Raw genomic sequence first — 22,662 nt, 5'->3', positions numbered from 1 at the left:
TCTAACCATCAGTATACTCCCTCCACTCCCAACCCTTACCCCTTCATTAATTATTCTTCTGCTGATTTGGGTTTACCCCTACCCGCTCTCTAACCCCTCTCCAAATCTATATTAAACTTTAGTACCCGACTTATCCAGATGAAGGAAACGTTGAACGTTATCTAATAATATGATGTAAACTAAGAAGGCGTTTTTTCACAAAATTTTAACTTTTCATCAATATTCGAAGTAAATTATCAAGCTCTGTGAAAGTTCAGTTATAATTTCATTATGGACCGGTTTTTTCACGGAATTATTTTTTAAATTTGATTAATTGTTCATATACAATAAACTACTGGCCCAAAGTAAACTTTCAAGTGACTTTAATGCATAAATTAAGCATTTTTAAAGGTTTGATTCTGAACGATGTTTTCTCACAGGGGCGAAACTGATAGTATTTTTCACCCTAAAACTCGGTGAAAATACAATCATTTAATGTGTATAATTTCAGTTCTACGTGTGTGTGTAAATCAATATACGTAAATTTAATCCATTTTTATTTGTAGGTAAGTAATTTGATTTGGCTCTGCAAACTTTAGGTCCAGACCTCCTAGAACATTACCTGTCTGCCACCTACTGGTGATTTATTAAACGCTTACATACTGTTGGAAAATGATTCATAAAAAGAATTTGGCAGTATTTGTACAAGTGGAGCTGACAAAAATCAAAAGAAATATTAAATAGAAAACATAAAATTTTAGATAAACTCAAAAAAATAACTGAATGCTTACTTCACGAGTAATTTTCGTAAGTCAGTGGAATATCCTAACTATACTCAGCCCAGATTTCTTGCAAGATACACGTAAGTATGAGTGAGCCAAGAAATTGGCAGCCAGATGAAACATTGTAGTAATAATAATAATAATACTTGGATGACTTTTATAGCGCCGTTTTTGTGCAAAAACACCTCAAGGGCGCTGTACAAACTTATAATACATTTCTACAGTGATCTATGTTATTACTTAACTATTTATGGAGAAAATATACAGTACAATACTTACCTGGTAGGTCACTTGAGATTAACACTTAATTAACATTATCCAATTGTTTACTGGCGAAATTTAGATACAGGATTTAGGACTTAATTAAAAAATTGAATATAACTGGACTTTCTCTTAGGATTGGTATATTTAATTTAAGGGTACGACAGCTTAAAAAGGTAAGTTTTTAGTTTAGACCTGAATTCTGTTGGACGTGTTATGGATCTTAGTTCCGGAGGAAGTTTATTCCAAGCCTTCGGCCCAGATACTCCGAAGGGTTGGTAAGTTTCAAAAATTACTGTGTGTTTTAAATTTTATGTTCACAATGACAAAAAAACCATCAAAATTACAAATTTAGTATAAAATCATTTAAAAAATTAATGATTTATCCACAACCACGTGGATAATTTAAAAATATAATGTCCATTTTGCGATCTATTCAAGTTCCGTATCGAATGTTCTATTCAAGTTTTGTTCATCATTCCATTAAGGACTAGTGACTTGGCAGAACTGAAATAATAACAGAACTTGAAAATTAACTTTGAAATTTGAAGAATTATTCAAATTCTCAGAAACAACCCGTCCTAAGCTAGGCTTAAAAAAATTGTTAAAAGAATCCGACAACGCAGAAAAAAGACATGCCAAAAATGCAAATATGTCGATTCTGATCTGGCTTTCAAATATATTTAAAATTATTATAAACAATAATCAGTCACCTATAATATCAATACAAATTGAAAATATCTCCCTAGTATATTGATATTACAGGCGACTAATTATTGCTTATAATAATTTTTCATCCTTTGTGCTATGCATAAAAAACTTGTCTTATAATCATTAGTTTATCATTAAAAAAATAATAATATTTGACAAGTCAAAATATTTCACCAACAAATGTAGATATAATATGTCTCGACGCCATCTAGTGGAAAATTTAGCACTAACAAAGCCTTTCCTACAAAAATAAAGTTGGTTGTTTACAGGTGGAAAAAATATAATTATTATTACTTATACTAATTTATTAACCTTTGTGCTATGCATAAAAACCTTGTCTTATAAACATTAGTTTATCATTGAAAAAATAAATATATTTCAGATTTGGCTTTCTACATGTCGATATCTGGCTTTCGAATAACAAAACGTTTTGATAGCCATTGAGGTAATAATATAAGTCTATGTTGCTTTCAAAGAAGCTACTATTTTCTACGGAAGACAACGTGAAATCGTCCGTGATCTTTGAATAAATATTCAGCGATCTTAAATGCTTCACAACGAATCTAATTAATGCACTGCAGTTTTATCCAGACATTGCATAAACGCACCCAGAAACATAATTTATGTGCCGAATACTGACTTGATTATTCATATCTTATGAACTCATTCACACTCTAACCAATACTAGATTTAATCTACCCTTGAACTTTAAGAAGCACACGTCTGTGATAACATAACTAACTCAGAATGCAACGTTTATATTATCTAGCATACAATTGAATTATTTAGTCACAAAAAAATACTTTTGAACATCAGTTAGGACGAATTGTTTCAGAGAATTTTAACAATTCTTCAAAGTTAATTTTCAAGTTCTTCGAAAGATTTTTCATGTTCTGTTATTATTTCAGATCTGTCAAGCAACTAGCCTATAATGATGCAATAACAGAACATGACTGGGACTTTCACAGAACCCGAAACTAATCGTGGAAATTTGATGAATTGTCCAAATTTAAAAGTTAATTTTCAAGTTCTGTGAAAGATTTTTTCAAGTTCTGTTATTATTTCAGTTCTGTCGAGCAACTAGCCTATAATGATATAATAACAGAACATGAATAGGACTTTCACAGAACCCGAAAATGAACGTTGAAATTTGATGAATTGTTCAAATTCTCCGAAATAACACGTCCTTAGTCTTCGATTGAATATCATTAAATTTTTCGTTGTAAAAATTGCCGTGTATGTATGTTATATGGCTCAAACATATCAAATACGTACTTAAGAATTAAAGAAAAAATATAAAATGAAAAATTGTACAGGGTTCTTGATGTGATATATTTGTATTCGTCCTTCTACCATTAAACGAAGTTCAAAATATCGCTTGTGCAATGATGGAGCAATTGGCTACCAGTGGATTAATACGGCCACCGAGGTCGAAGAATAAGACTCGCCGGCAACTTGGAGGTTGCGGGCTCGAATCCCGGAGTACACAAGTAAATTTATTTTATTAATATATGTTATTTCATTATTAAATCATTAAAAATAATACGGTATATTTGCGGCACGTGAGTGAGTGGAAAATACTCTCAGTATCGCCCTGGTGTAAGACCACTATTCAGTATTGAAAGATTGCTTTAAATGGCTTGAGCCATGTTTGGTGACTATATATAAATACCCAAGAACTTCCCCACTTTCCTCTGCTCTATCTCCTACCCCTACCGTCAGCCTTTCAACATAATAATAATAATATTATTATCAAAATCATCTCAAGGGCGCTGTATAAATATATAATACATTTCTACCATAATCCATGTTATTACTAACTATATATGGAGCTAATATACAGTACAATACTTACCTAGTAGGTCACTTGAGATGAACACTTAATTAACATTAACTAATGGTTTATTAGCGAAATTTAGATACAGGATTTAGGACATAATTGAAAAATTGGATATAACTGGACTTTCTCTCAGGAATGGTATATTTAATTTAAGGGTATGACAGCTTAAAAAGTAAGTTTTTAGCTTAGACCTGAATTCTGTTGGACTTGTTATGGATCCCTAATTGGGAATGCCATAGTCTCTCTGGTTCCAGACGTTTGGTAGCAGTTGAGACAAGATATAATAAAAACCGTCCTAACCGAACCAACATCTCACACATATATTTTTTCACCCCTTTAAAACATTAACACAAAAATAAATAAAAATGCTAAACCCATTACACAAAAATGTCTGAACGCAGTGTTCAGTCCGTCAACAAATAATAATATCTAACTGTAAAAAAATCCTGTTTCATTTAACCCACTGGGAAAGGGAGTTAATGCCCTTTGAAGATAGGTTGCACCTACCACGGGTCCATCTCTCACTGGGGTCATTACACCACATATTATCATTGGTTCGGGCCAGCCTTTGGTAGTTCCTAGGTAGAATAGCGACTAAGGGGTCCCGTTACTTCCTAGGGCGATACCCTCCCAAAAGCCCTATATATGATAATGGATGAATATAGGTGGCCCTTGTAGTGTTGTGTACTGCTTTTTGGTTGATTTTTATCCCATAAATAACTGTTATTTACTACAGTTGGATTTCTTTGAGCGGAGGTGAAGGATAAGCCAGTAAAAAAATTATAACCTAGGCATGCCGGTGGTGTATAAGTTTGGTTATTGCTTTTTTGTTAAAATCCATTTCATTAATGTTAGTTACCGCCATAGAAAAGCATTGATAGACTTGCCATAGTATGAAATCTGTTTATCATATCGAGGTGGAGACAAAACTCTTACAATATTTTGGCGGTGACCGGATAAATCATCAAAATGATAATTCATCACATCTTTAAAAAGTTATATAAAGTCATGGAAAGTGATGAAACAAAAACTTTATTAACTGGGTTAAGTATTTTAGGTTAGGTTAGGTTAAAAAATATATTTTTCATCGTTTCTAATGGCTTTATATCACTTTTTAAAAGTGTGTTGAATTGTCACTGTGTTGAGTTATCATGGAACCATTTTTGGCACCAGAAGGGTTTTGAGAATGTTTGATATCAGTTGTACGTTGACCGAACCGAATTGAAATAACCAGACCCTGCACATAAAAGTAAAAATCACAAAAGTAGGGCAAAGGTTTGTAGCGCAGTTCATTGTGAAATTATCTACGCAGGATCTGAATGTTCGTTTTTAAACGAACCGCCTAGCGTAGCGACACAAAAATGATTAAGGTGGGTAAATTACAACACATTTGTAAAAGTGTATAATAATATAGTGTAACAAAATATTCAAGTTTGTAAATATGCCCGAACTTTTGTTTACCCGATTTGAGAATTGTAATTGAGTTTTTTCGTAGGCTGATTTTATTTTCAAGTACTATCGATACATTTTCTATGGGTGCTACGATGATAGGCAGTATAAAATAATCGAACAATAATTGCATTGTGCCAAAAAAGCTTCCACTTTTCGATTATGTTTTTGTCTTTAAATCAATAATACGTGTCTAGCAAGAATCCAATTGTAAAAATCTTTTTCTGCATAAGTATACGCAATATTTTCAAAAATGAAATTTACAATTTCTCCAAAAAGAAATCTCCCTCCTTATTGAAATGAAGATTAGACATTGACAAAATGCACTCGCTTGACTCCTCAGATTGTACATTCTATGGTCTAGAAATGGGAGACTTTAGATCACATATTTTAATTGTCCCTCTCTAAGCATTTATTTATTTGAAAAAAAAAACAAATATTTGCACTTTTTGTCTGCGGCGCTAACGTTTTCTTCATACGAGTCGGTGAGAAAATTCATCACTCGATAAATTCAGTAACGACGACCTCTGTGGTCGTGAGGTAAGGTTCTGGCAATCCTCTTCCCCTCCCTACTACATTCAGCCTCACAACACACCCTATTGGGAATGCCATAGTTATATTGGTTTTAGACGGTTGGGAGCGGATGGGACTCTTCTGCGGCATTCACATATTTTTTGCTGTACAAAAATAAAACTTTTTTAACATGAAAACAAATATTTTTCCGGTCGCGTGTCAATCAGGATTTCATCGAAATAGTTCGTTAATGAAAAAAAATCTTTATAATACTTTATAAACCTTCATTTTATATTACGTATAAAATGACAATTAGAATAATTCTGTTAAAATATTATATTACAGGTTAGGTAGTTTAATTTTTATTATTGACACAAATAATTCTAAGACTGAATGTTGTAGAAATGAGATCCTGAGAGAAATGTGGAGATATGTTTAAGAAAGGGACGCTTAGATGGTTTGGGCATGAAGAGCAAATGAACGAAGAAAGGAGTGTAAGGAGAATATATTACGCAAATGTGAATGGTAGAAAAAATAGGGGACGCCCGAGTACGACATGGCACGATCAAGTGAAGAAGTCAGAATAATAGAAGATAATGTATGAGACGATGTATGAATGTGAATGAGACAAGGAATATTTGCCAGGACCAGCTTGTTTGGCGGTCCGTCCTCTATAAATCTGATCTCTAGATCTGATTAATGACCTTCAACGTATTGCAAGAAATGGCGCAAGCCTATATATCGGAACTATGTGTCCGACAAAACTTAAGCAATAAACAGCTTACTCTAAGGTCAGCAGAACTAAATGTTAGTAATCGTCTAATCGAACTTTCTCGGTCAAATCGAACCGTATACTATGATCACTCTTTTCCTGTAACAGGTCCGCTCATCTGGAATAAACTTCCCTCAGGTCTTATTAATCTCCAGAATTTGGCTGAATTTAAACGGGCTTTAAAAACAGAGTTATTCAAAAAATCTTACCATTCATAATTAATAATCACATTCATTCATAAATCTTAACTTCTTTTCAATATTTTATAATAAGCCATATTCTAAAACGTCCGGTAATTGTTTGGTTTTGGTTGCCTCCTTATTGTACCTTTTAAAATGTCTGCTCAGAAGGTTCTCATTTCTAAGCACAAACTGCCTCCTGTTTTGTATTATGTTTTAGTTTTAATATTCTCGTTTTGTCCTGTCCTGCTGTGATTGTTATTCTTTTAGTTTTGCGATCACTTTGTATAAACAGTATATTTAGTGTTATAATATTAGATTTGTATTGGGTAAGGCACATTTAAGAACATGACCACTAATACTAAATTACCGTTTTTTAAGTTTGTTAGAGTAAAGAGCACTCGAAGTGAAATGACACTAAACTGCTCTCTATAAATTCCATGTTATTTTAGTATTATTTAAAATGGCGTAATGGTTCAAAACAAATCAGAGTCATTCGAGTATGTACTGTTGTCATACATAAATCTGCATATATATTGGAAAAAGTAGAGTCATATTTAATAACGCATGTTTAATTGACTTATTTATTTTATAACTTCAACTGCATCAAAACAAATCTGGTTATTTCATTTTTTTTAAGCAATCATATCCCACCACGTAAAAATAAAAATTAATAAACCTTTTAAAATTTTATTTGGTATCACGGAACCACCATCACACGAACACTCAAACCCTCATAACGGGGTGCGTAAGGATACCTCTCATGGAATACCGTTACCTTACATAATCCACATACCAACTACCACACCACATAGCTACCTCCTAACCTAATGCAAGCACTGCAGGCTGTTGACTGTAGGTACGTACGCTATTCCAATTGGGAAGATGGAATACTCTGGAACAAGGCTGCCCAACCTTTTTAACAGTTGGGCGAAATTGACGATTTTGAATCACTGGCGGGCCACTGAATACCTGACGGTTCCTATTTCCATGGGGGGGGGGGGGTTGTTAGAGAAAAAATTCAAAATGAGTGCTCCCCACAAAATATTTGAAATCCATGGGGGGGGGGTTGTTACGGAACTTCGCTGAGAAAAAATTCCGCGCACCCAAAAATATCATATGTGATTCCCCACAACAATTTTTCGAATTCCATGGGGGGGGGGTGGCTACAAGATTCCATTTCGGACGGAAAAAATATTATATCAAAAACCGGTGTATTTTTGTTTAAAAAGTAAGTTCAGTAATAAGTTAGATTTTTTCGTCGCTGATTCTCGTTCTGAGTGGCCTAAATAGCGATAAATCGCCTTCGTTGGCAACACTGGTGACCGCGCGCGTTTGTTTTACCGCGGGCCCGCGACACTTTTTCAAGTTGGCGGATTGGCGGGTTTTTTGAAAATGGTTCACGCGGGCCACTTATAAATCGTTCGCGGGCCACATTGTAGCCCGCGGGCCTGGGGTTGGGCAGCCTTGCTCTGGAAGGATGCGGTCAGTAGGTGAACCAACAACAGGTACTAAGAAGGTTTATAAGGAAACCGGAATATAACATTTGTATTGTGCAGTTTTATGTTATTTCACAAGTGCGCCTTACTATGATATGAGTTTATAATAGTTAGCCCTTTTGTGGTCGTGTTCTAATTAAGAATTCATAATTTTTTTACATGAGGTCCACACAGGAGACCCTGAGAATAATTATTCGTCACAGGGCCAAAATCATCTTTGGGGATGGTGTGTGGTGGGTTTTTTTAGGAAAGGAAGGAGATGGTTTTGGGAAGGAAAGGAAAGGTAGGAATCTGGGGGTCAGATGAGTGACGGATGTATGAATCCACCCCTCCCACTGCGGTGTAGGCGATATTCTGAGAGTCATGCTGTAGAGATCATAATGTCAACCATCCACACAGAAAAAAAATAATATTTCTTATTTATTAAGAATCTCTTCAAACTGTTGGTAATCTGGTTAAAATCGGGATTGCTGGAATTACGATTGAATTAAAATGGTTTTTGATAAACTTTTAGCAAATTACGAATATATTATCACGATATTGGAACACGTCACGAACACGCATTTCGTCATGATATATAATTGAGGAAAATGCACTTGTTCCGTCATCGGAACAAATTCTGACGATAAAAATCGGAATGTCGGAGAAAAAATTAATAATAGCACAGGACAAAATAAAAATATTAAAAGAAAGGTACAAAGCAGGAGTCAGTTTGTGTTTAGCAATCAGAATATAGGATGTGATATAGAGTGCATGTTAAATGGGTTAGAACCAAAAGGTATCAATTTTGACGGTCTTCGTGCGGGTTAAAATCAAGTAAACCAGTGTGGTGACCAGATCTGAATAGTCAGCAAAATTCCCACCTTTCTCTTTCCCATCTCATTCCCCTCCCCACCACTTTCAGTATCACAACATACGCCAATTAAGAATGCCATAGTCCCACTGCCTCCAGATGGCTTAGAGCAGTTTGGACTCTTATGCGGCATTCACATTAAAAAAAATTCAGTGATGACATCGGCTTCCATTCAAATCTACGTGTAAAGAATTTCTGGGCAGGACCAGTATTAACTGTCAATTTGAATTCGTCAAATAATGCCAAACTAACTTTAATATTCTCAAATCATTACAAAAAGATTTAAATATATATATAAAAAAAAACTGTTAGGTGTATGAGTAGTAGAACTCTTGATCAAAACATTTTCCTATGGAGAAATATGGCGCCACATTTTTCAAAAGAAACCTCAAACGGGCAGCAGACTAGTTAGAAAAAAATATAAGAAAACATTTTTTACGTGGATTTTATGTGGATACGAGAAAACCAACATTTTTCAGTAGGTAGTATAAAGATAATAGTCCTATTGTATATTGTTTACTGCTAACTGTTTACTCATTCGGGACTCTACGGGAGGGAAACACAACACACAAACACCTGTAATCTTTGTGTACACTCAGAGACCCAACTATTATAGGCAGGCTCACAGGAGTACAGGAATGCAGAAGAGAATTTTATAAAGAGATGGGTTTTGAGTATCGCTCTGAAATCTGATCCTTAAATCTTCAGATATCTGACGACAATAAGCAAGTAAGATCTACACCCGCAGAATGCAATCCGAAAAGTCAAAAATTTAAAATTCTTTAATATGTTATTCATAGACAAAGCACCACGAAGAAATGTTAAATCATGTGTTATTCAGAGGCAAAGGCAAATCGTGTGTTATTTGGTGACCGGATAAATCATCACAATGATAATTCATCACAACTTTAAAAATTTATATAAAGTCATGGAATGTGATGAAACAAAAACTTTATTAACTGGGTTAAGTAGGTTAGGTTAGGTTGGGTTAATTTTTTTTCTTCTTCGTTTCTAATGACTTTATATCACTTTTTAAAGGGGTGTTTAATTGTCACTGTGTTGAGTTATCATGGAACCGGGTTATTCATAGGAGAAGCACCACGAAGTAATGAAAAGTCGTATGTTATTCATAGTCGAAGCATCACGAAGTAATTAAAATTCATGTGTTATTCATAGGCGAAGCACCACGAAGTAATGAAAAATCATGTGTTATTCATACCACGAAGTAATGCAAAATCGTGTGTTATGAAAATTTGATCCTTTTAAACATTTTAGGCGCTTTAATTAAATGCTTCAAGTCTTGGCCTTTGATACGGTGGAAAATTTTTATAAGACTTAAATAACCCCAAATAATATTAAATATCAGGCCTGTAAAAACTTTAAGTAACATATGTACATTGGAAAAAAAACATAAATGCCTTGAAATTGTTACATAGTTAATGCCCAACAAATACAAAAAAACTGTAAAAACTGCTTTAAAGTTCAAAATACTCCTACTTACGTACACCTTTTCGATTATGAAAAATGTATTATATGTATATAATTATTGTACAATGTGTTAAAGTAAGTTCTTTATAAAATTATCGTAAAACATTTAAATATTTGTGCCTCAACTTAATGAACAAAATAAAATAAAACACGCCTTTTTGCGATGTTTTTCTTGCACAAATGAAAACAGGGAGCTGGTATGGTATTAAGGGGAATTAAAACCAAATAGCCATCTACATGGTGTGTTATTGTTAGCGGCCCAATTCCAAATGTGACATGACATTTAATTAAAATTAATAGTCGCTTCTCATAATGCGACCGGGATGATCACTAATCTTCGATAGTAGAAGATAGCAAAACAAAAAAAAATACAGATTATTAACATCCTTTTTGGGTCATCAATGAGTTTGACAGGAATTGACCTCGTAAACTTCAAATAACTCATCGGTAATTAATTGATAGTATAATTAATCCGCTAAGGAGGTCAAATATCCTTATATTGTATTTATGTTGAACATGTTATTGATAATAAATCATAACTCATGGCGTTCTCTCGCAAAGGTACGAGATAATAATATTAATTGCCCATTGAACTATACACTCAGTATTACGGCAAATAATTAATATAGATGTTATGGTTTTGTGTGACAGTAGGTCACACATTGGAAGATTTTATGTCAAACAATCACGCAATGCTGGAACAATTTTTAATGTGTATTCATAATAATAATATACAGCAAAAATATTAACCAGCGCAAACATATTTATGCATATATTTTCAGTATTTATTAAAACTTAAGTGTTGATCGTCTGTGCGCATATTGTAAATAAAATCTTATTTTCCTTAAAAATATCTAAGGATAATGACAGCAGTGAATTTCACTTTTAAAATGTACCTAGTATCTAATATAGGTGTATGAAATTAGTTAATGGGGTTTTGCATTTCATTACTCCACTAAATTACATTTAAAAAATAATTGAAAATATGGTAACGGCTGCTCAGACAGCATTCGCAAAATCATCTTGATAGTAAAGGACACGCAATTATTCATCGCTGAAAATATTGCGATGTCGTTTAAATTTACCGCCCACGAATGTCAACGTATGAATGTTATAGCGCTAACATTGCAAATTAGTATTCCTTCCGGACGTTGCCACAGTTATTTTTTAATTTTCTGTGTCTTTTTCTGTTTAATGTTTTGTTATGATTTGTTAATGTTGTCTTATTAAATGATATTAATTATTTTAAAAATAGTTACATAATTTTCTAATCAACTCTTATTTATAGTCAATTACAATTCATGAGGATATAATTCTTGATTTCAAAATTTCTCTTTATCTCTCCACACAATTTATCATTTCTATTATTATTACTCATAGTTATAGGCTTTAGTCGTAAGACAGTAGTTATATGCCTAAGTCGTAAGTCACTAGATATAAGTCTTAGTGGTAAGTCATTAGTTTTAAGTCAGTAGTTCTATTATTAACTATTTAAGAAATATATTTGTACAGCGCCCTTGAGGTGATTTTTCACGAAAACGGCGGTATTCAAATTAGCCAAATATACTCATTAGTTAAGAATAGCAGATAAAAACATGCTCCTGCGGTTTGAAGACTTCCACGGTCCTCTTTGTAAATAACAGAAGGCGCTATTTCCATCTACAAAAATCCTGAACTCCTGTCATAAGATAATAATACTATCAACCGTTCTAATCTCAGGCAAAACTGATATTCTATGGACCCACGTTATAGGTATTATATCCATGTGTAATTTAATATATCTTATCACTTGTATGTTTTACTAAAAAAATGATACAATACGATACAATTTCATAGCTCGTATTAGGGGCGGGCTTATTGGTGGTCTTTTTTTATATCAACCGCCCGTTCATAGAGAAAAAATAAAATTTAATAATATGGTAGCGTTTTCCGCATACCTGGCGTGAATTTATAAAAATCGTAATATCAACACCAGAAAAGCAAAAGGGCACAAGCGACAATTAAGTCACATTGAGTTAATCATAAAGCTTTGATCAGATTTTTCGTCTAATCAAAACTGAACCTTTAACTCATTTTTGACTAAATTTTTGCTTACACCCTTTTGCCTTTTTGGCGTCGATATGACTTATGAGTTGGCATTCCTTGGCTCTAAAATTCCTCCAACAAGATACAAACAACATTTTCCGCTTCACCTCGAAGCCATCTTCATCTTAAGGCGATGCACTACGTCATGAAATATTTTAAATTGAGCCGCTATCAATAACAACCCTTACGTAGATGGCGATAAGATTAAAATTCCCGCTTAACACCATCCGCCTGTTTTGATTTATGCATGAAAAAACATGGCCATAAAGTGCATTTTATTTTATTCTGTGGATGTTTAGGCATAAATATTTAATTTTTTTTCGATCATTTTATAAATTACTTAATTTGCCACATTATACAATAAAATTATAACCCAAAATGGGTCCTAAGTAGGAGATTTTGAACTTTAAAGCAGTTTTCATAGGCCTTTACATTATTTTTTTCTGGGCTTATAAAAAGATTTATCTAAAAAATACTCAATTATTTCAAAGGCCAAGATGTATTCTACGCGCAGTATTTAATTAAAGCATCTGAAACATTTCTAGGTGACCAAATTTTCAAACCAAAAACACATGATTTTGCATTACTACGTATGGCATCGCCTTAAAGTGAGCACCAATTGGATGGTAAAAACCTCTCCCGTAGGTCACCCTAGGTGGCTTGCTATGTTTGGTGATTTGGCAGGCGTCCTCGGTTCATTGTTAATTTATTTACCTTAATACTAACATGTACATAATTGAACTAGAATTCCCTCACCAAACACAAGAGCATTGTCTCTTTATGGTGAGGAAAGGCTACTTTAATTTCTATTGTTTTATATCTTGTTTATATCCTGTATAAACAAGATTTTATCTATGTAAAAAAATATTTTTTTCAAATATTAAATAAAAAATGAAAAATAAAAAAAATTGGGTGAGGTATGCATGTTCAGGATGCGCCTGCCCACCACTTGCGGGACGTGCCAGATCGGGAGAGGCTGGTTTAGGGAGACTTTTTGATCTCTCCAACTGGTCGCTAGACGCATCACCTTGCACGGCAGTGAGAGGGATATATTCACACGTCCGTCACTCCTGGACACACTGATCCCTAGATTCTTACCCAATCCTTATACCTTTTACCTTATCAGAAATTCCTGTCCATCCTTTCTTTAAAAAGGCCCTTAATGCCAGCTCGTGACTTTTGGGTGTACTAGAGTGCTGAAAATGTCTTCTTTTTTTCACAGCCAAACTGAAATTGCCTGAAAATCTTCACACAAAAAACCGAATTAAAAAAAAAAAAAAAAATTTTTTACAAAATTTTTCAAACTTAGCAATCAAATCACACTCAAAAGTCACGGGAGAAGAACATTCCAAAAGATGACCCTGGCGCTGTTAATGTAAAAAAATACTTATTATAATAGGTTATCGCTCAAAACGTTTTTGCGAACTTGCCATAATATGCCAAAAATCACTCGAGTGGTTAAAAATCAGGTGATTTGCTTACCTTCTGTAGTGTTAGATATTCTAGTTGACATGTTATTCTAGTAAATGTGGTTGTTCTTGAAACACACACACAAGTACAGATACCATTTAGCAAGATAATATTATATCTAGTCCTGAGCGATCTCAGATTAAGGCGATGCACTACGTCGTGTAATATTTTAAATTGAGCCGCTATCAATAACAACCCTTACGTAGATGGCGATTAGGTTTAAATTCCCGCTTATCACCATCCGCCTGTTTTGATTTATGCAAGAAAAAAACATGGCCAAAAAGTGCCTTTTATTTTATTTTGTGGATGTTCAGGCATAATTTTTTTTTTCGATCATTTTATAAATAACTTAATTTGCCACATTATACAATAAAATCATAACCGAAAATGGGTTCGTAAGTGGGAGATTTTGAACTTTAAAGCAGTTTTCGTAAGCCTTTACATAATTTTTTTGTGGGCTTATAAAAAGACCTATGTAAAAAATACTCGATTATTTCAAAGGCCAAGATATATTATACTCGCGGTATTTATTTAAAGCATCTGAAACATTTCTAGGCGACCAAATTTTCAAACCAATAACACATGATTTTGCATTACTACGTATGGCATCGCCTTAAAGCGTAAGTGACGATAATAATGTTGTTATAATCATTTTATTGGCTATGTGAATGCTCCGCGTATTAAAAATACTGATTTTGGCTGTGGGTCTGCCTGTATTTGCAACTCTGGTTCAATGAACTCGTATTTGATTTGAATTTAAGAGTCATTTTCAAAATTTTAATTAAGCATGATGATATAATATTTTAACTGAATATCTATGATTTGATTTGATTTTCAAAATGAGGAACTGCAGCGAAAAATATTATGACTTAAAAAATATGGTCTATAAATCAACCAACGCTGATTCTGAATGTGAAGTTTTAATATATATTATCGTCATTTAAGGCGATGCCATACGTAGTAATGCAAAATCATGTGTTTTTTGATTTGATAATTTGGTGGCCTAAAAATTTTTCAGATGCTTTAATTAAATACTGCAAGTAGAATATATCTTGGCCTTTGAAATTAAGTTGAAACCAAGTGCAATTTTTTTTTGCTTCAATCTGATTATTTCCTGAGCAGGTACATTTGAATGTAAAAGTACGTTAAATACATAAAAAAATTAAGCTATAAAACATTTTACTTTGCAAAGGGGTGAAATATTCTATTTTTTTAATATATTTTCATTTTTATTTGACCCCTCACAAGAGCGCCCTTGACTGTACAGTGTAAAGGCAAGGGAGCTATTTCACCACCCTGTTGGGTAGCGTTTAAAATAGGGGTAGAAGGGAGGGATTTATAAACGTGGGTCTTGGTGAGACCCGGATTATATGAAGGAGAAAAAATAGAAGTCGGTAACTCGTTCCACATACAGCTATATTACACGAAAAACGAGTCGAAGCCAACTATATAGTCTGCACCAATTGGTAGATTCAAGATGTATTTGATGAGCTACATTAAATTAGTCATTTGTAAACTTAGATGTGCAAATAACTAAAATAAAATTATTAAATACAAATTCAACCAACTTTTTACAACTCTGCTGAAATTACCCAAAAATAATCTTAACCCTTAACTGACCTCGTAAGTCCGTGGGACCTTCTCATTCTATTCCCCACTTAACCCCGCGCGTGTCTCAGTACCTTCCTACATTCTGACTGAGATAACGCAGTAGGATAGACAGCTCCCTCACATAAGTAAAAAGCCTATTTATGAGATTCGTATGGGTCCCACGGATTCACCACGTCACTTTTTATTCATTTTATTATTTTTTCAGTTTAATTGCCAAGCTAGTCAAAACCCCGGACCAAGTACATTAAATACCATATTTACCTCAAAGATGACACTATCGAACGTTATCTATTATTGAAGCCATTATGAAACGAATTATAAATTGAAGAATCAATTGTGCAAGATATATTGCGTTTAATGCAAAAGTACATGTAATTCTACATACTGTCATGATTTTTATGATCTAATTTATTGTTGTCTTGTATACACTAATTTAAAAGTATGTGATTTATTGCAAGAAAAGAAGATTTTTAGTAATAATGAAGTTGTCATAATTGTGTCTTTGTGAAAATAATACTGTATTTATTGAACTTTGCATTCTATCTCTGATTTGTTGTAAAGATTTGTGATTGAAAATTTAACATATAAAAAAGTATTTATAAAATGTAATATATAATAACCTACAACTTTTACTTTAGGTTGTTTTGAAAAATGTGGGTTTCCTGGACCCACGAACTCACCAACGTAAGTTTTGTTCACCATGTGAAGGGTTAAAATTATTTGTCATTTGACAAATAAGTGTAATAATATGCAGTTTGAAATAAGTAATAAACTGGTTGTCGGAAATGTGGAATGACACAACTGCGGACAACTTCATGGAATACATAAAAATATCGATGAAATATCTAGGAAGCCGGTTATCAAGGTAAACTTCAAACGTCAATTATGCGTGCAATTAGACGGGTAATTTTAAAACATAATAATAATAATAATAATTTAATAATAAGCCTTTTATTCTGAACTTCTGTTAGGTACATTAATATTAGAAATATTTTGTTTGTTATAATATATCCCGAAGCTCAGTTTGCCTCTTGGCATAGGCCTCCTCTAACAATTTCCATTGGGACCTGTCACGCGCTACTCTTCTCCATTGATGTCCAGCCGTGAGTTTTAGGTCGTCTTCCCATCTCATGTGTTGACGTCCTCTACTTCTCTTGCCACCTCTGGGATACCAGTCAGTGACATTTTTACACCATTTCTCTTGTGGGTCTCGGATCATATGACCTGTCCATCTCCATTTTTGGTGGTCTATTTGGGTAACTATATCGGCAACATTAGTTATCTCCCTTATTTTGCTATATCTCACTCTGTCCTGTTTTCTTATTCCTGTCAAACTTCTCTCCATGGCTCTCTGGCAGCGTTCCAACTTTTCTCTCTGGCGTTTGGTGAGTGCCCAAGTTTCGCATCCATAGGTGATGAATAATATCTATGTTTTAAATCAATAGGACGTGTTATCCTGGTACATCGTATTCATCTGCTTTTCGCGTACAATGTAACGCGGTTCGGTGGTAAGAAAAACGAAACAAAAAAGCAGAAACAGGTTCCAGAGGGGCTTAAAATTATGGATTTTTTTATAATCCTTTAAATAACTATAAATAAATAAAATACAAATCATTTAAATAGAAATCGGATATGTTTATCTGAGACGCTATTTAGGTTACAAACCAATTACCAAAAGATACCAAACATAAGGGAAACATTAGTAGAGAGACGATATTGCTAATTCTGAATTTAAAATATGAAATCTACAAATAGGTCCCAATGGTCGAGTAGTTTAAGGCGCCTGTCCATGTAATAATAATAACCTGGCATTTATATAGAGCAGTTTAGTGTCATTTCACTTAAAGTGCGTTTAACTATAACAAACTTAAAAATGGTAATTTTGTATTAGTGGTCATGTTATTAAAATTATTCCTACAGTGTGCCTTACCCAATACAGATGTAATAATATTCTAACACTAAATATACTGTTTATACAAAGTGATGACAAAACTTAGAACAACAGCAGGACAGGACAAAACAAAAATATTAAAACTAAAACATAATATAAAACAGGAGGCAGTTTGTGCTCAGAAATGAAAATCTTCTGAGCAGACATTTTAAAAGGTACAAGGAGGCAACCGAAACCAAACAATTACCGGAAGTTTTAGAAAATGGCTTATTATAAAATATCGAAAAGAAATTAAGATTTATAAAAGGTAAGATTTTTTAAGTAATTTTGTTTTAAAAGCCCGTTTAAATTAAGCCAAATTCTAGAGATTAGTAAGAGCTGAGGGAAGTCTATTCCAGATGAGCGGGCCTGTTACACTAAAAGAACGATCATAGTAAACGGCTCGATTTGACCTAGAAAGTTCGATTAGACGATTACTAACGTCTAGATCTGCTGACCTTGGAGTAAGCTGTCTATTGCTTAAGTTTTGTCGGACACATAGTTCCGATATATAGGCTGGCGCCATTCCTTAGATGCTTTGAAGGTCATGCTTTGAAGACAAGTGATCCTGTGTTCGATTCCTAGTTGTGACCGTTATCTTTTAATTTTTCTGTGTCTTGTACTGGTTCTGTTTTCGTTTAGATTTATTAGTATTATCTTCTTCTTCAATGATACTTTAACTAACTATTCAAGTACCCTTTATGCTGTCTGATTCTACTACTGTTGCTCATTTGACCTTATTGCTGTTATCATATGGGTGGTATTAAATTGACTGAATTTAAGTTGCCTTAAAAGTGTTCTTCAGGAACTGGATAAAGGCCATGTACATGGGTCGTTCTTTCCTCATTTCTGGAAGAGTACAAAATGCTTCTAGATGTCAGTAACAGGGTTCAAAAAGGCAGAAACAGTGTCTAAAGACTAGAGATAATATCCAAATAATATGAAAGAGATCCTAAAATTCAGGGATATTGTTTAAAGGGATAGTCAGTAGATCACCTAAAAAACAAAACAGTGTATGAAAGTGTGGAAACAAGATCAAAATGATTGGATTGGGTTTAGAGGTTATGGATTGTTTGGTTTGTTTGGTTTCGGTTGCCTCCTTGTACCTTTTAAAATGTCTGCTCAGAAGATTCTCATTTCTGAGCACAAACTGCCTGAAAACTTTTAGTTTTAATACTCTTTTTTTGTCCTGTCCTGTTATTGTTATTCTAATTTTTGTCATCACTTCGTATAAACAGTATATTTAGTGTAAGAATATTATTAGATCTGTACGGGAGAGCAGAAAGGAGCAAACGGGGTTCTGAAGGGCAGTAATAGCATCTAGCGTTAAAAAAAAGGGTCGAAATATGGTCTAGAAGGGCAGATACAGAGCCAAATGATAGAATCAGATTAAAAGGGTTGTATACTACCATGATGTAGGCATTTCCACATAATTGGAATCTTATAATCGTTGTTATCAAAACCTAAAAAAAACCTTGACTCTCTGCAGAAATGTTTTTTTGATTAAACATGTCTTTTTTTTACCGGTATTTCAATATGAGATGCTCCGAAGAACTAGCGGGAAACAAAATTTGAAATTTCACATGAGAACGGATCGTTTTACGACTATCCTTGAGTTCAATAGGTCGGGTGTGAAATGGTTTGCCGGCTTCTGTGTTTCCTACATCCAACAACATTGGTCTCTTCAAGATATAAAAAGGCCCTGCATCCTGGCCCTCATTATCCACTTACTTAAATCACCATTATTATAATGAAAAATAGTTAAAATCTTTATCGAGTCTAAGATATTATTAAAATCCGTCACCTTTTAAAAAGTGAACTGCAATCTGGTTGGTTCTGATGCCGAATGACTTTGGATTTAATTCTGACTTATTTTCGCAACTGGTTTTCATTCATTGGCTGGGTTACGAAGCCAAGTTCACATACGTTGCTCGCCCTGGCATGATTACTCTAAAATACAAGAAACAACATTTGAAAAATAAACTAGTATTATCAATAACTACATAAATGAGATGGAAATAAGTTTTTATTGTATTTTTTTTGTTAATTCATACTAGCTCAATCTTTAACATTTTGGTAAATAGGTTTTATTAATTAGTAGAAATTGTGCTGGATGGTGTTTAAATCCATCAATTAAATGGCCCCACCCTACATCTCTGAACTATGCGACCCGGAAAACACTGGTCTGCGGCAATCAACTCTTAGATCAACAACATCATCAGCTGTAGGCAGACTGATAGAACCTAAGCGCAAGCCAAATACTAAGTTTGGTGATCGCGCTTTCGGAGTATCTGGGCCGAAGGCTTGGAATAAACTCCTTCCGGAACTAAGATCCATAACAAGTCCAACAGAATTCAAGTCTTAACTAAAAACTTACCTCTTTAAGCTGTCATACCCTTAAATTAAATATACCATTCCTGAGAGAAAGTCCAGTTATTTCCAATTATGTCCTAAATTTTGTATCTAAATTTCGCTAATAAACAATTAGTTAATGTTAATTAAGTGTTAATCTCAAGTGACCTACCAGCAGACTATTGTATTATATATTATCTCCAGAAATAGTTAGTAATAACATAGATCATTTTGGAAATGTATTATATATTTGTAAAGCACCCTTGAGTTGATTTTGCACAAAAACGGCGCTATACAAATCATCATTATTATTATCATACATTCATTAGATCATTTGGTACTCCTAATCGTCATTATGAATGAATGTTATAATTATTACAAATAACTATTATTTTTATTTTATTGTACTAAAATGCCTAATTATCCTTTATCTAAGACGCAGACTTGTGTAAAATATGTGACATTTTTTTATCCTAATTTTTTAAATACCTGTTTTCTCAAGGACTTGACTCGATAATTGGTTCCGAACACTGACAAAAAAAAATTTAAACTCTCCAGTCAAAAATAGACAACAAAAAAAACGAATACTTAGGTAGGTATATACATCTTCCAAAAAACCTTAAAAAGCACAAATGTTCTTTTGAAAGCTAAAAAACTTTGAATATAAAAATAACAAAAGTTTTTCGCTTTCGCAAATTTTTGCAACTTTTTTACGATGTTAAAAAATGTCTAAATGCGAATATCTTTCTAAAGATTTGTTTGTTTTTAAATGTATTGTATTTGTTTTTATTATGTCATAAACAATTGATTTTGAAATACGTATGTCGGATACATCTGAGTCTTAGCTAAGTGTTTTATTCTATAAGACGTTTTTTTATGATTTTGCAAAAATATTTAACCTTGCGAATTACGCAAAAGGTGCCCTTAACGCTGGGAGCAATTATCATTGAAGGAATACACTACAAAATGCAGACGTTCTTAGAAAGAAGACTCAATTTATGCAGCCTCATAAAAATTGGTACCATTCTTTATGCCTGTAAAGAAATTGTACAACGTTTTAATTTGGTTCGAAAGCATCGTCATAAACTTTTATTTTAACCTAGAAAGAAAGAGAGATTGTAAAAGATTCAGCACGCCGCCAAAGGCAGTGATCTCACGTGTCTTGTATACAATGGTGTCCCATTTTTTAAACTTCTTTTATTACTGACCATATCACAAATAGGCGAAATTAGAGTGTTGTTCTTATTTTAAGATGCAAAAGAATTATTAATTATTGGACTGTGAGAGAATTTGGAAGAATTTTGTTTGAAGAAATCTCTCCCGCCCTTAAAAGAGATTTTTTTTTATTAAAATTTTTATTAGTCTAATAATGTGTTTATATGTTGGGATGCTGTGGGACGATTTTTAGCTTTTACTAAGAATGTGTAATTCTAAAGAGATTAAAAAATGGGTAGATATTTCCGCGTTAAAAAATGTTACCAAGTATCTGGAAGAAATGTTTTTTTTATGCGAAGCATTAATTTTACTACTTATTGCTTCTAAAAATATCTTCTATAAAAAATGCAATGGCACTGTGGCATATATTGTTAGGCTGAAGGGAGTGGGAAGGGGGAGGAGATGGAGTAGAAGAAGGTTGGAAACTATTCAGATCTGGTCATCAAATAGCTTAAAACCATCTAGATTTCTTTCAAGCTTAAGGCGATGCACTACGTCGTGTAATATTTTGAATCGAGCCGCTATCAATAACACACCTTACGTAGATGGCGATAAGGCTTAAATTCCCGCTTAACTCCATAACCTCCTCTTAACGCCATCCACCTGTTTTGATTTATGCAAGAAAAAAACATGGCCAAAAAGTGCCTTTTACTTTATTTTGTGGATGTTCAGGCATAAATAAATAATTTTATAAATAACTTAAATTGCCACATTATACAATAAAACCATAACTGAAAATGGGTTCGTAAGTAGGAGATTTTGAACTTTAAAGCAGTTTTCATAGGCCTTATACATTATTTTTTCTGGGCTTATAAAAAGAATTATCTAAAAAAGACTCGATTGTTTTAAAGGCCAGAGTGTATTCTACTCGCAGTATTTAATTAAAGCATCTGAAACATTTCTAGGCGACCAAATTTTCAAACCAAAACCACATGATTTTGCATTACTACATAGTGCATCGCCTTAACACAGAGCCATCATGCTGACATTTCGTAAATGTTTTGCTCAAATAATTATCGGGTTTAATAGTTGCAAAAACAGTTGTAGACATTTAACTACTGACCTATCTATCTAGTTTATCTCTCTTGATATAATAATTGCATAACATAATATTTTAGCAAGTAGGTACATACCTACTTAATACTCCACGTGAAATTAAATAAAAATAAGTTAAACAAAATAATGTTAATAGATTCAATAATAAAGCAAATACTTCGAAGGCCGGAAATCTAGTAACATTTCGTAAAATTAATTAAAAAAACTAGAATTGCTTTGCATTTGTGACCTTCTGTGCTTAAATTGAAAAAAATGCATTCAGAGAACGTTACGAGATTTTATAAACGTATAAATTGGCAATTAGAATTAGCTTCGAAACATCGATATGTAATAACAATATTTTAACCATCTCGTACCTAATTTCAATCTAGAAATAACACCACCTAATGAGGGATGAGTGAACCAGATGGAAAAGATTGGAAAACACATGACTATTCAGATCTGGTTATTAAATATATTGGTAGCTATAACCAAATCAAGCGATGTTCTCCAGTGCATCACTGAGAGAATTCACCCAGTAAAATCAACTACAGTATCTATGTACCAAAACATTTTACACATTTTTATTATTTTTTAGTTACGGCTCAAAATGAATTACAACACGACTACTCCAAAAG

Source organism: Hesperophylax consimilis, chromosome 25 (assembly GCF_061612785.1).
Source record: "Hesperophylax consimilis isolate HC1 chromosome 25, BYU_Hcon_1.0, whole genome shotgun sequence".
Classification (NCBI taxonomy): Eukaryota; Metazoa; Arthropoda; class Insecta; order Trichoptera; family Limnephilidae; genus Hesperophylax; species Hesperophylax consimilis.
This window is presented reverse-complemented; position numbering follows the sequence as displayed.